Source organism: Nycticebus coucang, chromosome 4 (genome assembly GCF_027406575.1).
Source record: "Nycticebus coucang isolate mNycCou1 chromosome 4, mNycCou1.pri, whole genome shotgun sequence".
NCBI classification, from domain to species: domain Eukaryota; kingdom Metazoa; phylum Chordata; class Mammalia; order Primates; family Lorisidae; genus Nycticebus; species Nycticebus coucang.
The window spans coordinates 122,921,698-122,938,071 of record NC_069783.1 but is presented as its reverse complement, the minus strand read 5'-3'; positions in this window follow the sequence as shown (position 1 = coordinate 122,938,071).

Genomic DNA, 16,374 nt, shown 5'->3' with positions numbered 1-16,374 from the left:
GCTCAAGGAGCTTCTAATCCAGGCAGAAGGCAAAGGGGAAGCAGGTGTGTCATGTGGCGGGAGAAGGTACCAGAGCACGAGGAGGAGGTGCCGGGCTCTCCCATGAACCCGCTGAGTGAGAACTCAGTCATCACTGCAGGGAGGACACCAAGCCCTTCATGAGGGGCCCCCATCCTCTGCTCCCCATCCAAACACCTCTCCGCAGGCCCCACCTCCAACACTGGGGATCAGATCTCATGTCTTTCTCCCATCACTTCCAAATAGTCCTCCAAAGTCTTAACACCTTCATCTTGGAAAAGTTCTGCAGTATCTGGGAAACAACTCAAAAGATCAAATAGTTAAAAGTCACAGGGTTGGCTGGGTACAGTGGCTCACTCCTGTAATCCTAATACTCTGGGAGGCCAACGTGGGTAGATTGCCTGAACTCAGGAGTGTGAGACCAGCCTGAGCAAGAGCGAGACCCCATCTGTACTAAAAATAGAAAAACTAGCCAGGCGTGGTGGTGGGTGCCTATAGTCCCAGCTACTTGGAAGGCTGAGGCAAGAAGATTGCTTGAGTCCAGGAGTTTGAGGTTGCTGTGAGCTATGATGATGCCATGGCACTCTAGCCAGGGTGATAGAGTGAGACTCTGTCTCAAAAGAAAAACAAAAGTTACAGGGTTCCCTGTTAGCCTAGGAGTCCAAAGCATAAGAAAGCTACAGGAAAGCCATGTATGGGGGACTCATCTCACATTTGTTCATGGGGCTGCTGGTTATAGTACTCTGCTGGTGGTGTGAGGATGTGGCCAAGTGCCTCACCTTTCTGGCTCCTCCATCAAATGGGGTTGCTTTGAGAACTGAAGGACATTAGCAAGTTAAAAGCCTAGGTAGCATCTCCCTCTTTTCCTCCACTTCATCATTTTATATAGCACAGACATCTCCATAGACAGAAGGGGGGATCCACAAACCCCTCCCCCAAATGATAGATTTTAGTTGCTTTAGTTCTACCAAAACAATCACTTCTTGTTGGGGCACAGCAGAGCTTGGTGAGACAGTGTGACCAGTTCCGAGGTCCCTGGGTTTCAGCACTCTTTACCTCCCCAAGAGCTGTGTTTTTCCAGTTCTTTCTCTTCTGCCTCCTACTCAATCTCTTTCACTCTATTTCACTGTCCTCTTTTGGAAGCCCAACCATGGAGAGGGGAGGTTTGGAGGAGTAGCCGTTACTCCTGCTTTTGATGGTGAGAATTGGGGGAGTTCTTCACAGGTGACCTCGGACTTGGGACTGGACCACATCTCTTAAACATTATTTAACATTTTGGAATAATTGTAAAGAATGAACAACCTCAAAGAAGTCATTTTCCCAGGCAACAGAGACTCTTCGGCAATAATTTATTTTTAGCCAGTCAGTGAGATGATATATATTTTTAAAAACACAATGCCTGGCACATAGTGAGCACTCAGTATGAGTTACTTACCATGATTATGATCATTTTAAAAGGCATAGAAATTGTCAGGCCCATGCATCAGGACAGTTATGGAAAGTTTAAGATAAACACGGTGTTTGGAAAAAGACCCCTTCTCTGTTCCTGCCACTCCTGCCCTGGAATAAGCCCCGGGACAGAGTTCACAGTGGCGAATATTTTTATATCCCTTACAGCCTGAATACACCTGGCATGTCCCCAGGCAGAGAAATGCACTCATCTCCACCCCCTGAAATTGGCATGTCTAGCACGGAGCTTGGATGATTTATTTACCAGTGACAGTTCTGCTCTGGGGTGGAAGTGTCCTGGTTTGCTGAGTGGTTCATTCATTTATCTTTGTTGACAACACAGGCCCTTGGGATCCCCTTCCCAGCTCCCACCAACACTTATTCATTCTATATCCTGCTGCTCACACAGAGGGCGTGGGCATGTGGGTTGGTGTGGTGTGTACCTTCCCACCTACATCTGTTTGGGGCCACGTGGTCCCTGGGGATGGCCGTGGAGGTGGGGGACGTAAGTAACATTAGGGAAACAACTTCCCTTTCAAGATGCCATGGGAATCAGACTTCCCTGGGATCAAATGTGCCTTTGCCATTTATTAGTTGTGTGGCCTCAAGCCAATGGCTTCGGCTCTCAGATCGTAGGCTTGCTCATCTGTTATAAGGGAATAATAATACCTGTTCCCTGCTTTCTTGTGAAGAGAGCATAAGGAAGGCACCTGGCACATAGCCAAGTGAGCCTGACATATGGAGGAAGCTCTTAATAAAAGAAAGCTGTTATTCATATTTTCATCCTGATTATTATATTATTTCCCTGGGCTCAGAGCTGGTCCCTTGAGAAGAAGGAGTTTTTTCTTAGGCTTATAAAATAAGAGAGTTGGAAGCAACTTACAGAAAAAGCCAGACAGCTGGACTGAAGCTCCGACTCCCTAACAGTTGTGTACTGTGTGATGTTGTGACGTTACATTACCTTTTTTTTTTGTTACTTTACCTTTTTGAGGCTCAGTTTCTTCATCTATAAATTGGGAATCATAAAATGAGGCATATCCTGGAAGGTATCTGGCCTCAAGGGCACTCAGTGAAGATCAGTTTTCTCCTACCTTTTCTTACTCGCATAATTACAATTTATAAAGGGTGTGACGGGCATTATCTAACTGCATGACACCCTCCTCACTCCAGGGACAGATCGTAATCCTTAATTCATGGATATAGAAACAGAGTTCCGGGAAGTACAACAATTCATCTCAACTCATATCCATTCATTCAACAAATTAGGTGGTCCAGATCCATCAGTGAATTAAACAAGTGAAAAAAAGTCCCTGCCCGGGCGGCGCCTATGGCTCAGCAGAGTAGGGCGCCGGCCCCATACGCCAGAGGTGGTGGGTTCAAACCCAGCCCTGGCCAAAAACTGCAAAAAAAAAAAAAAAAGTCCCTGCCCTTGTAGGACTTAAATTCTAGAGGTGTGGGCAGATAATGAAAATAAGGAATAGATAAATTATATAATCTGTTAGAAAGTGACAAGAGCTGTGGGGAAAATATTAGATCTGACCAGGGGCTCAGTAATAATGGCCACGGTTTTAACCTGAGTCTCAGGGAGAAGATGATACCTGAGCAAACACTCAAAAGAGAGCAAACACTCATCAGCTATGGAAATGCCTGGGGAAAGAGCAGATGAGGCAGGAGAAACAGGTGTGCAAAGGCCCTGAGGTGGCAGTGTGCCTGGGGTGATCACAGCACAACAGGAATGTTATGTCTGTGTGTAGGGAGAATCCTCCTTTAGGGCTTTGTAGCCATGATAAGGACTATAGCTTTTTCTCTGAATAAATTGAGGAGCCTTAAGAATTTTTAAAATTTATTTAGAGACAGGGTCTCACTCTGTCACCCAGGCTGGAGTGCAGTAGTGCAACCATAGCTCCCTGCAGCCTTGAACTCCTGGGCTAAAGAGATCCTTCTGCCTCAGCCTCCTGAGTAGCTGTGACTATGGGCACACACCTCAATGTTCAGCTAATTTTCAAATTTTTTTTTGTAGAGATGAAGTCTCGCTAAGCTGCCTAGGCTGTTCTCAAATTCCTGGCCTCTCAAGTGATCCTTCCGTCCTGGCCTCCCAAAGTGCTGGGATGACAGACATGAGCCACTGTGGCTGCCCCTGAAGAGGATGTGAGTAGAGTTACACCATGATCAGAGTATAATTTTGCCAGAGTATATTTTGCCAGTATAATTTTGTTTGATTTTAAAAAGTGGCATATCCTTACAAGGTGGAATGTTATTCAGTCATATAAAGAAATGAAGTTCCACTATAACGTGGAGAAACCTTGAAATGTTAAGCTAAGTAAAGAAGCCAGATACAAAAGGACGAATACTGCAAGATTCCACCTACAGGAAACACAGAGAGTAGACAAATTTAGAGGCAGAAAGTAGACTAGAAGTCCCCAGGGGCTGAAAAGTTTTGAAAATAGTGATGATGGTTAAGCATCATTTAATCCATTGAGTTGTACACCTGTAAAAATGCTAAAGATGGCAAATTATGTTACATATTTTACCATAATTAACATTTAAAAAGTACTGACTAAAAGGACAGGGAGGAAATGGCCTATGCTACAATATAGGCTTGGATCAAGGTCGAGAGGGGGAGGTGATAAGAAGTGATTAGAGACTGGATATACCTGGTGGTTAAGGATTTCCTAAAGAATCGTATGTAGAATTAGTAATTCTGGGTCTCTGGAACCCTCCTGGGACCCCAAGACATGCAGCAGGTGTTTGGGGATCACTGCAGTCACAGCCTCCCAGTGCTTCCAGCTCCTGGTGGCCCTGCCAGGACCAGGCATTGGATTCCTCTGGCCCATCAGGAGCACATGGTGCTAACTCTGTAGAGGGGAGGTTCTGGGCTGCAGCCCTTAATGGATGTTAGCCACCATCCTGGGCTTGCACCACCGATCCTGCCTAGGCAGCTCAAGTTGAAATTGGCAGCTTCGCCTCTGTTTGTTGCATCATTCCAGTTTCCCCGGAGATGCGTTCCCAGGTCATGAGCCCAGCTTAGGAAATGGGTGACACAGGTGGAGCAGATGAGCTCATGAACAACACTGTTGCTGTTTGCACAAGGGCCCTTAGTAACCGGCCAGAGAGAGACAGATTCAAATCTTGTTCCTCCTGCATTCAGGCACCATGGACAGAGGAGATCCTGGAGGACCCAGCATGGACTTGGGGCTCAGACCAGTCTAGGTTCAAGCCTGGCTCTACTTCCTACTTCCTGTGTGACCTTTGGCAGATGGCTTTCCTTTTCTGACCCCCTATTTTTCTCTCATTGACATAGTCCCACCAACCTCCTAGATTTCTTGTAAAGGTTAAATGACAAATGGATGAATAGATGTTGTAAAGGGACTATTGCTAGACAATAGGAGGACTCACGATAAAGGTTCATATCAATGATACAGATCAGAGGAAATGGGCAGTACATGGGATGGGCTTACAAGGAGAGAGAAAAGCCTCGCAGAGTTCTGGAGTTTCTGTGGGGGAGGTATTGGCGCCAAATTCAAACCTGGGGGAAGGAGTGAAGGGGAGCCATTTGAAAAGAGAAATATTGGATTCTGTTTAGGACACAAGGAGTTTGAGAATCCCATGGGTAGAGATGGCTAGAAAGTATCTGAAGGTCCAGAGAGCTGATCCAGACCGGAAATAGGGATTTGGGTGTGTTAGCTTAGACATCGTCATGGAATGCGTGTGATGCTCCCAGGCAGAAGCACAGGGGCCTGAGGAGAGGACCTCAGCACCACTGCGTTTGTGAGATTCCAGGAAGAGGACCGTACAAAAGAGAATGAGGAGAAAAGGGGAGAGAGGTGGGAGGACTTGGCTAAGGTCACAGGAGTTAGTGGTTGAGCTGGATTAGAACTCAGGCGTCACCCTATAGGTAGCACAGGAGATGGTGCCCAGCACAACATAGCTCTCCCCCATGCCCAAAATACTATAGCTGGTATTTTTTAATTATTAAGCTAAAGAAACAGAATCTACCTAGTTTAGGGGAAACGATGTGGGACAGCTCATATAATTGAAAGAGAAGCTGAGCACAGGATCTCAGAAAGGGCAGGACAGGGGCCACTCTGGAGATATGGAGCAAAAATGATGGACATCCTAGGGCTCTATCTCTGGGGTGAATCAACTTCAACTGTTTCCCACGCTCAAACCTCTCTGCATAAGGTTCAGATTTCCATGGGAGAGATCCTGCCTGGCTCAGCTTGGGCTATGTCTGCTTCTGGTGAAGGGAGAATGGGGCCTTTGGTGGGAATTCCCAGTGAAACTGTGCAAAGTGGAGAGAGGGATGCTCCAAAGAGAAACTGAGGGTCTGTGGCCAGAAGAACAGGATGCAGATGCCATCAACAGAAGCCACAGGTGTCCACTCCCCCAAGCCTGCTCAAGGCTCTTTGGAGCTTCCAAATCTCAGTTAGAGGCCAACCCCCGGCAGAAGTAAGCCCTGAGCATAGATGAATGTGATTGGCCAAGCTGATTAATCCATCACTGCCCACTTATACCTGGCAGGATCCCTAAGGAATGCAACAGAAGGTGGAACAGGGTAGTTTTAGTGAGAGAGAAAGGAGAGAGAGAGAAAAAAAAAAACTTAGCCATTTAAACTAATTAGAGATGAGAGGGAAGGAAGGAAGGTAGGTCTATGCTGCCAAAGTGCTTTTTTTTATTTGCCAGGAATTGCTCTAAAGCATTTTATATTATCTTAACTCATTTATTACTCACCACAACTCTACAAGACACTCTTTCACCACCCCTGTGTTATTGCCAAGGAGCCAGAGGTGCAAAGGAGGTAAGGAATTTGCCCAGTACATAAATGAGAAGTGACCCAATTAAAAAATGAGAGGACAAAATTCAAACAAGGGCTGTCCTGCTCTGGAGTGCATATATGTAAACCTATATGACTTTACAATGTCATGTTCTAAGAAGGGAAATAAAATCTGCATCAGATAGTATATACAGTAATATATATATATATACAGGAATCTGTTATACTTTAAAGCTAGATTTACTTTCCTTGTTTTAAATGCTACACCTTCTTTAACATTTGAAAACACGTAACATTTGAAACATTTGAAAATCACAGAACAATGCTATCTTAGTTGGGGCCGCTACGACAAGGTATTACAGACTGGGTGGCTTAGACACAACAGAAATTTATTTCTCACAGTTGTGGAGGCTGGAGGTCTGAGATCAGGGTGCCAGCGCAGGTGGGTTCTAGACTGCTGATTTCTTACTGTGTCTTCACATGTTAGAAAGAGGGTGAGCAAGCTCTCTGGGGTTCCTTTTTTTAAGGGCACTAATCTACTCACGAGGGCTCCATTCTTATGACTTAATCATCTGCCAAAGACCCTCACCTCCTAATGCCATCGCACTGGAAGTTAGGACTTCAACATATGAATTTCCGGGGGACACAAACACTCAGTACATAACAAGTACAAGGAAAGAAAAATAACATGAATACTCCCTTCTTTAAAGAAATAGTGCCATTTAAAAACAAAATATAAATGCAAATTTTTATTCTTTTAAATGAGGTATCTCACATACTGATTACTTGAGGTTGGCCTTCCCCACGTATCATTTCTGTGACAATAAGACGTCTTCAGGAGAACAATATTTAATGGTCACATTCTGCTTTGGCCATTTGTCTGGCTGATCCCCTACAGTTGAACCATTTCCCCTGTTTCAATGATTTGTGAAGATGAATGCAGCAGATACTGCGGGTTGTCTGCCCACATCCCTCAGATGCTTTTTACTGTTTCTGCATATGCCCCTCCTGGCTTCCATGGGTTTGCAACATGAGTCTTCTGTGGAAGACTGCTCTGGGGCTACCAGAGTCATTTTATGCACAAGGTCAAAGAGCTTTATGTTTCTGTCCTCATGGGGGAGTTAACATGCCCCCACTCCCATCTCTAAGGAAGACATTAGGCAATGAGTGTCGAGTGTAGGACATTGAAAACCCACCTCCCTTGCCTGAGATCAGAGCAAATTCAGATCCACTCTAGAGTTCCTTTATGGTGGCACTGCCCAACAGCCTACAGCAGAAGTGATATTTTATCACTTTCCAGGGTAGATCGCAAAAGGTATGTTGTGCTTCTGCCTCATGCTTTCTCTTGGAACACTTGCTCTGGAGTTGGGGGTGTCAGCTGTCATGTCATAAGGACACTCAAGCAGCCCTATGGAGAGAGCTAGCCATGTGGTGAGGAACTGAGTCCTCCAACCAACAGCCATAAGAGTGATCTGAGAAGCAGGTTCCTCCGCCCAGCCCTGGTCAAGCCTTCAGATGACTGTAGTCACTACTGACATCCTGACTGCACTCTCGCATGAAAACTGGAGCCAGGCCCACCCAGCTGAGCCTCAGAACTGCCGTACTTCTTTTTATATGGAATTAGAAAAAAACCCAATAGCCAATACAATACTTAGAAATAACCCAACTATAGCACAAGACTATGAGGAAAGGGCCACAGAAGAGGAAGGGAGGGGGGAGGTTACGGTGGAGGGAGAGTAATGGGTGGGGCCACACCTACGGTGCATCTTAGAATGGGTACAGGCGAAACTTACTAAAGGCAGAATACAAATGTCTACATACAATAACTAAGAAAATGCCATGAAGGCTATGTTGAACAGTTTGATGAGAATATTTCAGATTGTATATGAAACCAGCACATTGTACCCCTTGATTGCACTAATGTACACAGCTATGATTTAACAATAAAAAAATTAAAAAAAAAGAAATAAAAGCAAATCTGGAGGCATTATGCTACCAGACTTCAGGTTATACTATAAATCTATAGAGATGCAGAGATACAGAGTAGATCTAGCGATGAACCCAGCCACATATCATTGTTTGATGTTTGATAAGCCTAATAAAAACATGCATTAGGGAAAAGAAGCCCTATTTAACAAATGATGCTGGGAGAACTGGCTAGCGGCCTGCAGAAGACTGAAACTGGACCCACACCTCTCACCACTAACAAAAATTGATTCTCACTGGATAAAAGATTTAAATTTAAGATATGAAACTATAAATATACTAGAAGAGGGTGCAGGGAAAGTGCTTGAAGATTTTGGCCTGGGAAAATATTTTATGAGGAAAACCCCCCTGGCAATTGCAGTAATACCAAAAATAAATTGCTGGGATTTGATCAAGTTAAAAACTTCTGCACAGCTAAGGGCACTACAAGTAAAGCAAACAGACAGCCTTCAGAAAGGGAGAAGATTTTTCCATGTTATGATTCCAACAAAGGTCTGATAACTGGAATCTACAGAGAACTCAAATTATTCAACAAGAAAAAAACAAACAACCTCTTCTCTTTGTGGGCAAGAGACTTGAGCAGAAACTTCTCTGAAGATAATAGATGAATGGCCAACAAACACATGAAAAACTGTTCATCCTCTTTAATCATCAGGGAAATGATAAAACCACTCCGAGATCCCACCTAACCCCAGTAAGATTAGACCACATCAGTAAGTCCCAAAACTGGAGAGAAGAGACCCCTTCTTCACTGCTGGAAATCCAGCAGCCTTTATGGAAAAAAGCATGGAGGATCCTCAAAGAACTAAAAGCTGACCTTCCTTTTGATCCTGCAATCCCATTACTAGGTGTCTCCCCAGAAGAACAAAAATCATTGTACCACAAAGAATTGGACCAGAATGTTTATTGCAGCCCAGTTCATAATTGCCAAGTCATGGGGCAGCATAAATGCCCATCAGCCCATGAATGTGTACACCATGGAATTCTATTCAGCTACAAAAAGATGGAGACTTTACATCTTTTATATTTACCTGTATGGAGTTGAAACACATTCTTTTTGGTAAAGTATCTCAAGAATGGAAAATAAAAAATCCAACATACTCAATCCTATTTTGAAACTGATATATAAACACACACTCACATGAATGATAAAACACAAAAGGGAGGGGAGAGGAGGGATTGGGAAGGGTGAGAGGAGGAGGGTGATTTGTGGGAGGAGGGAGGGCATTTGGTGAAATCTCACCTAATGTGCATAATGCAAGGGTATATTTCAAAATAACTAAGAGTAAATTTTAAATGTTTTACCAAAAAAATAAGTAAATGAGATGATGGATATGTTAATCAGTTTGATTTAAGCATTCTACATTGTATATCAAATCATCGCGTTGTACTACATTAATGTATATAGTTATGATTTTAATTAAAAATTAAATAAAAACAAAATAAAATGTGGCTGGGCCCATTGGCTGTAATCCTGTAATCCGAGCACTCAGGAGGCCGAGGAGGGTAGATTGCCTGAGCTCAGGAGTTTGAGACCAACCTGAGCAAGAGTGAGACCCCCCTCTCCACTAAATATAGAAAAACTAGCCAGGCGTTGTGGTGTGCACCTGTTGTCCCAGCTACTTAGAAGGCTGAAGCAAGAGGATCACTTGAGCCCAAGAGACTGAGGTTGCTGTGAGCTATGATGATGACACGGCACTCTACCCAGAGCAACAGAGTGATACTCTGTCTCAAAAACAAACAACAAACAAACAAACTAACCAGAAAAACAAAGAAAAGAAAAAAGAAAAACTTGCTGGACGTAGTGGCTCCTGCCTGTAGTCCCAGCAACTCAGGAGGCTGAGGCAAGAGGACTGCTCAAGCCCAAGAGTTTGAGGTTGCTGTGAGCTGTAATACCACAGCACTCTACCCAGAGTGACAAAGTGAGACTGTCTAAATAAATAAATAAACAAACAAATAAATAAATAAGTTTTTATTGTTTTAAGCCACTAGGTCTTAGGCTAATCTTTTACATAACATAACAATAGCTACCAATTGTAACTTTCTCTTGGAGTTCACAATGCGCATCACCAGGATAAAGAAGAGTATTTAACTTTAACCCAACACTTTCCAAACTTACCTGACTGTAGATCTCATCCTACCCCACCCCCCAGTTTTTAAAATGGCACTCACTCTGGGAACTGAATGCTGGATACTGATCTTGGACACTCTCAGAAAGTCTCAATTTCTGTCAGTTCTGCAAAAATATTTCTTTGTCCTCCAGCAACCGTGTCTGTGCTGACTTAGATCTGAGGTGTGCATGGGGGTGTGTGTGTGTGTGTGTGTGTGAGTGCATGGGCCTGTTGGCAGTCAGCTCTGTCATTGTGTCTGCTGTGGGTTTTGTAAGCTGTCATTGTCAGATCCAAAACAAGCTGGTGTGTCATGCAGCAACTCTGATGGAGCAAAAACAGGCATAGGAAAAATGGGATCGTCCTGTGATATCAGGTCACTAGGCAACATTTCCAAGACAGCTGGTGCTTGTCATTCCTCTGCTGTCTCTGCTTTCCCGAGCTGCGGGCATAGTGATAATAACTAAGCAATAGTCCTGTTGAGTTTACAAACTCTCTGCAGGGAGGGGTGGTAAAAAGGGTGATTCTTAATTATTCCCGTTTTACAGATGAAAAAACTGAGGCTCTGAGTGAGAATTAAAAGTTTTGTTTTTTTAAACTCACAGACACCTATGCCCAGGCTGAATCCATGTATTATTCCCACTGCCAAAAACCCGTAAGCCTTCTTCCTACCCTTCCTGCTTCCTGGTCTAGCTAACACAGTGGTCTGGAACCAGTTTGTCTGATTTTGAAACTGGCTCACCACTTTCAGGCTTGGAACCTTGGGCACATTTCTGGATCAGTACAGCACCTTGCAGGGTTAACTAGATTAAATGGAAAATGGATGAGAAGAGTGTAGATAGTGCCTTGCAGCTAATAAACATTCAATCATGTCATTATTATTAATGCTCTCCCTTCAGGTTTCAACTTAACATCATTTCTTTCATTTCTTCCTAGAAGCCCCCAGTAAGTATCTCACCCAGGCTGTGTCCAGGCTCCTTCTATGCAGCCTTCATCCCAGCACCCAATTGTCTAGGGATTCTTTAACATATAACTTAAAATAATAACTTAGAATAATCCAAGGAGCCTTTACAAAATATCCATGCTCAGACTGCAGTGTTTTCCCAGAGCATGAGCTTCCTGAGGGAAGAGATTTTATCTTTTTTGTAGATGGCTGGGGAAGGATGCTGGGGGCTGGAAATCTGGCCCCCTACAAAAAAGCAGCTCCTGCAGGGCTAACTGAGCACCTTCATTCAAGACCTGGCCATTACATCCATTAGCTGGGATGAGCCCAGCTAAACAGCATTGTCCAGCCATGTCTCCTTGGTTTTCAAACTTCCAGGGAGGAAGATGCAACATTTTGCTGCCAGCCTGTTCTCTGGCCCTCTCCTTTCCACCGTGACCTCCTTTAATAAATTGGCTGAATTTTTCTGCCTCCTACCTTCTATCCCTGAATTCATATGTTGAAACTTAATCCTCAAGGTAATGATATCGAGAGGTGATTAGCTCATGAAGGTAGAGTGCTCATTAACGGGATTTGTACCTTTATAAAAGACACCTCAGAGAGCATCCTTGCCTTTTTCCACCATGAGAAGACACAGAAAAATTTGGATGTCTGTAAACAAAGAAGTGAGTCCCCATCAGACATCAAATCTACCAGCATCTTGATCTTGAACTTCCCAAAGTCCAGAACTGTGAGAAATAAATTTCTCTTGTTTATATGCCGCCCAGTCTAAGGCATTTTGTTGTAGCAGCTTGAACGGATCAACACACGCTCTTCATGGATAGCCATGGCAGGAGACCCAAAATAACAACAGCGATGATAATAGCTGATATTCTGAGCACGTGCTATATTCCAAGGAATATACCAACTGGGGCTGACGGCATCATCTTCTTTCATGAAAAATACATAATTCAGGTCTCAAGTTGAATTTGCAGGTTTCTTGTAATTTACCATAACAGGTCAATTCTTGGGGATGGCAACTAAGATTATGAGATAATGGTGTCAGAGTTAACTTTAGACTCCTGACAATGGAAACTGAGAAATTCCTTAACTGTCCCTAATTTCCACATTTCTTCCAAACGAGACAGCAAGAATTTGGACCCAGATGCTTGGAGAGCATCAGCTCTAGGTACAGACTCCAGGGGGCACTGGTTTAGTACCCTTCATAAGATTTCATAAGATCCTGGGCTCAGCTTGTCATGGGGGCAGGGCAGGTCCAGCAGACCCTGAGGCTGAGGAGATGCCCTCCATCCTTGCTCCCTGCTCTTACTGTGACCACACTGCCTCAGCAGCGGTAGGCTAAGCATTCGGCATGTGCACATTGCAATCCTCACATCAGCCCTGCTGCATTACTGCCCACTTTTGCGGGTGAGGAAATGCATGTTTGCAGAGGTCAAGTGACAAGGTCATACATAGCAGCAAGCAGGTGCTGGGTCAGGACTCAGATGGCCTTGTTACCTCCCTGATCTCAGAGTCTACACTTAGTACTGCCCTGGACCCCACTATTTTCTTGGCTTACTCATTTATTGTCTGACACCTTCATTACATGCAGGAAGGCAGAAACCCACAAGGGCAGAGACCCCTGTCTGTGTTTCCCAGGGCTCAGAGCTGTACCTGGTACATAGCAGGCAATGTAGCCCGGTGAGCATGCAGGACCACAGCACTCACCATTCAGAACCTGCCACTGGTTCAAAGGCTCCTGCCAAGGAGATAGTAACCCTTCATCTGCTGGTTCACAGAAGAAGATGGGGGTGGATGGGCAGTGGCTATTTTTCAAGTTGTAGTTTTTATTATTATTTAGGTATGGCAGAAAAGGAGAAGATTGCTGTTGAAAAGATAGCTTGTTATGCCCACAGTTCCCAAGAGGATTGGGCATACCACCCCACTCATGGGGGTGGGGAGGGGTGGGGGTGGGGCCAGGGAAGCAGCAATGTCATTAGGAGGCAGAGGGACCAAAGGGAAAATATAAGCAAGACTTTTCGTTTTGGTTTCTGTAGGAAGGAAAGGGTGACACAGATTTAGGATTAGTTCTCCTGAATAATTTCAGCAGGCTCTGGGGTGTAGGGGCTGTCCTTATTTATTGGGTCCCTGGCCCTGAGGTGATCAGGGAGGTAGTTAGTGTCCCTAGAGCTTCAAAGCACAGTAAAGGAGGTGGCTGGGAGTCTTGTTGGCACATGAAAGGCGTGCTCCCCTCTCAGAGAGTCCTTTACTATCACTAGGAATTGGCTGCCCCTGGGACAGCCGGGGTTCTCAGAATCAGCAAGGCCCCAAATGGTCAAAGCATCAAAATAAAAAGTCATGCTTAATGCAAGCTGGGACTGTGTGTGTGTGTGTGTGTGTGACTCAGAGGCTCCCACAGTGCTAGTAATATTTACCAAGTGGTATTGAAGTCTTCTAATATTTGGACACCTGGCATATTATACCTAAGCATGCCAGTTTAATTTAGTGCTGGGCACATATGCTCAATAAATACACATTGAATTGCTGAACTAGGGGGCCAGGCTTGGAATCTCCTCCTTCTTCCCCATATCTAAGGCATCCTTGGAGAATGGCAATGGGAATGCTGTTCCACGTGGCTGCCCTTTCCCTTTCCCATAGGAGGCACCAGGCAACTAACATCTGCTTGCGCCTGGGAGGCCTCTGAGCTGGGGAACAGGTGGGTTGACTTAGTTGGTCCTCAGCAGCCAGAGAGCTGAGCCCACAGCAGGTCTTGAGACTCCCACACCGACTGACATCTCTGGGGCCCAGGACATTGGGAGGCAGGGGACCTCCAGACAGCCCTGCATCCTGCCAGCTCCAGGTGTCGGTTCATTTGAGAGACAGTATTGATTCTCACATTATAATGCACTACCCGTGAGGCACCAAAGGGAGGGAGTGGAGGAGAAGCCAGCCAGTGATTCCCAGAATTTATTTCAAGACACATTAATTTGTTTCTTCCCTTCAAGGTTACATCAAGTCATCTACATATATCACCACTGTCAGCCGCCTGGCTGGAAGGCAGTTGGGAGGGGGTGGGGGCGTGCTGTGGATAAAACTCTCTGGGAGCTGGGTGAAAGGGGGTTAAGGGGGTGGAAGCAGGTTCTGAGCACCCCTTGTCCCAATATCATCAAAGCAAGGACTCAGGGACTGTTTTATTTTGTCATTTAGTTGGATATCTCTGGGGAAGGGTCAAGTCATCTATCATGATGCCAAGTCTTATGTCTTTGAGCTTGGAAGCTCTCAGAACTGAAATGAGAAATGATTTGAAATCATGCCTTTACCCTCATTACCAGGTGACTCACACTCACCATTCATTCATCCATCCATTCATTCAATACATATTTATTTTCTCTGATGTGCCAAAGAAGAACTTAGCAAAAAAGACAGTAGTAGACAAGACCAGTCAAAGAAAAGTGCTACTTTTTTGGAATTTACATTCTACGCTGCATCTCTGTAAGGGATGTGTATTGAGCGTAGCTTACATTTTAATATGCGTGTGTTTGCAACTTACAGAAGTGCTTCGAAGTAAATAGAACAGTTGATGTATTTAACAGTCAATGACCAGAAATGGCTATTGTAGGGCCTCTCAGAATATTGTAAAACTTCAGCAGGAGGGGCAGGGATTGGGAATTGGGATTGGGTTGGGAGATAGCTGAGGAAAAGATGATAGGAAGAAGGCAGCCAGGCAAAGAGCTGGGGGCAGAGTTTTTGCAACCAACAGAATGGAAAGTGCAAAAGCCCTAGGGTGAGAATGTGCATAATGTGTTAGAAGCTTGGAAAGGAGTCCTATGCATAGGGAATAAGCGAGGGAGTTGTAGGACATGAAGTTGGAGATGTGACAGGGGACAGATTATGAGATGATAGGAATGAGTTTGGATTTTATTTGTTCAGTCCATCCATCTATGCATCTGGCAAGCATGAAATGCTTCCTATACACCAGCACTGTTTTAGGATGTAGGGAGACGGTAAAGAAGTCCCAAGATGGGGTTTCTGCCTTCATGAGTCTTGAAGCCCACCAGGTGAACAGTGTGAGTATCTGGGAAAGCCATGCTCTTTTGAGATATTTAAATGAAATTAACTTATACTCTCTATTGAGTGGCCCCCTTCACCCTGCAAGAGATTGGTGATGTCTCAGGAGTTTCATTCTCGTGGTCCCTTTCCACTTCAAATTCATGGCCATGAAGAATTCTTCTCTTCATTTACTTGGCTCTGGATTGTTCTTAACCTCAATCCATCCTCACCCCACTAAGACCATTCACATAATTCACCTACAGATGCCTAAGACTTCCTAAACTCATATGAGTTTTAGATTACGATACAGATCATTTGAAACTAAATATCGAACATTATATTTTTAGGTTTCAGGTCCCCTCACAAACTGGCTTTTTCACCAAGCACCTCTTGCTACAGTCTAGCTGTCTACGTGTTGGCAGACCCCCTAACCTTGAGATCTTCCTCCATGCCTTTGGCCTGGTTACTAACTCATGGTGGGTTCTGTCACTTTAACTGCTTGGGAGTCTCACTATTCAGTTACCTAGAACTGATGAACTTGGGGAAAAAAAACCCATCAATATTGCTTTCCTCCTTTCACCAGCTTCTAGTGGAAGTGGAAAAAACCCATATCTCACACCCATCCCAGTGTCCCAAATATTTACTGGACACCCAGTGCCTAACACATAGTAGGTGTCCAGTAAATATTTGTTGAGCAAATATTGAATGAGTAGGAATTTTCCCCTAGTCTTTAATGATTCCTCTGGCCTTCCTTAAAAGCAGAACAGCTGGGATCAGTTTGGCTTATTAATAATAATATTAACAATAATATTATTATTATTTATTCTGCTGCATAAATACCCAGGCTGTTATAACATGATGTGCTGCATTGGGTAGGAGTAAGTGAGAAGAGACTCAGTGGAGAACCTACAGAATTATCTGGTGAAGAGGGTATTACAATAATCCTTGGAAGAGAAAGGGTAGTGTATTCAAAGTCCTGGTAGCAAGAAAAACCCTCTCTGGTCCAAAGAACTGAGGGAAGTTAGGCAGGGAAGGAGAGTGAAGATGGGGATTTGGGCTATAGTGGA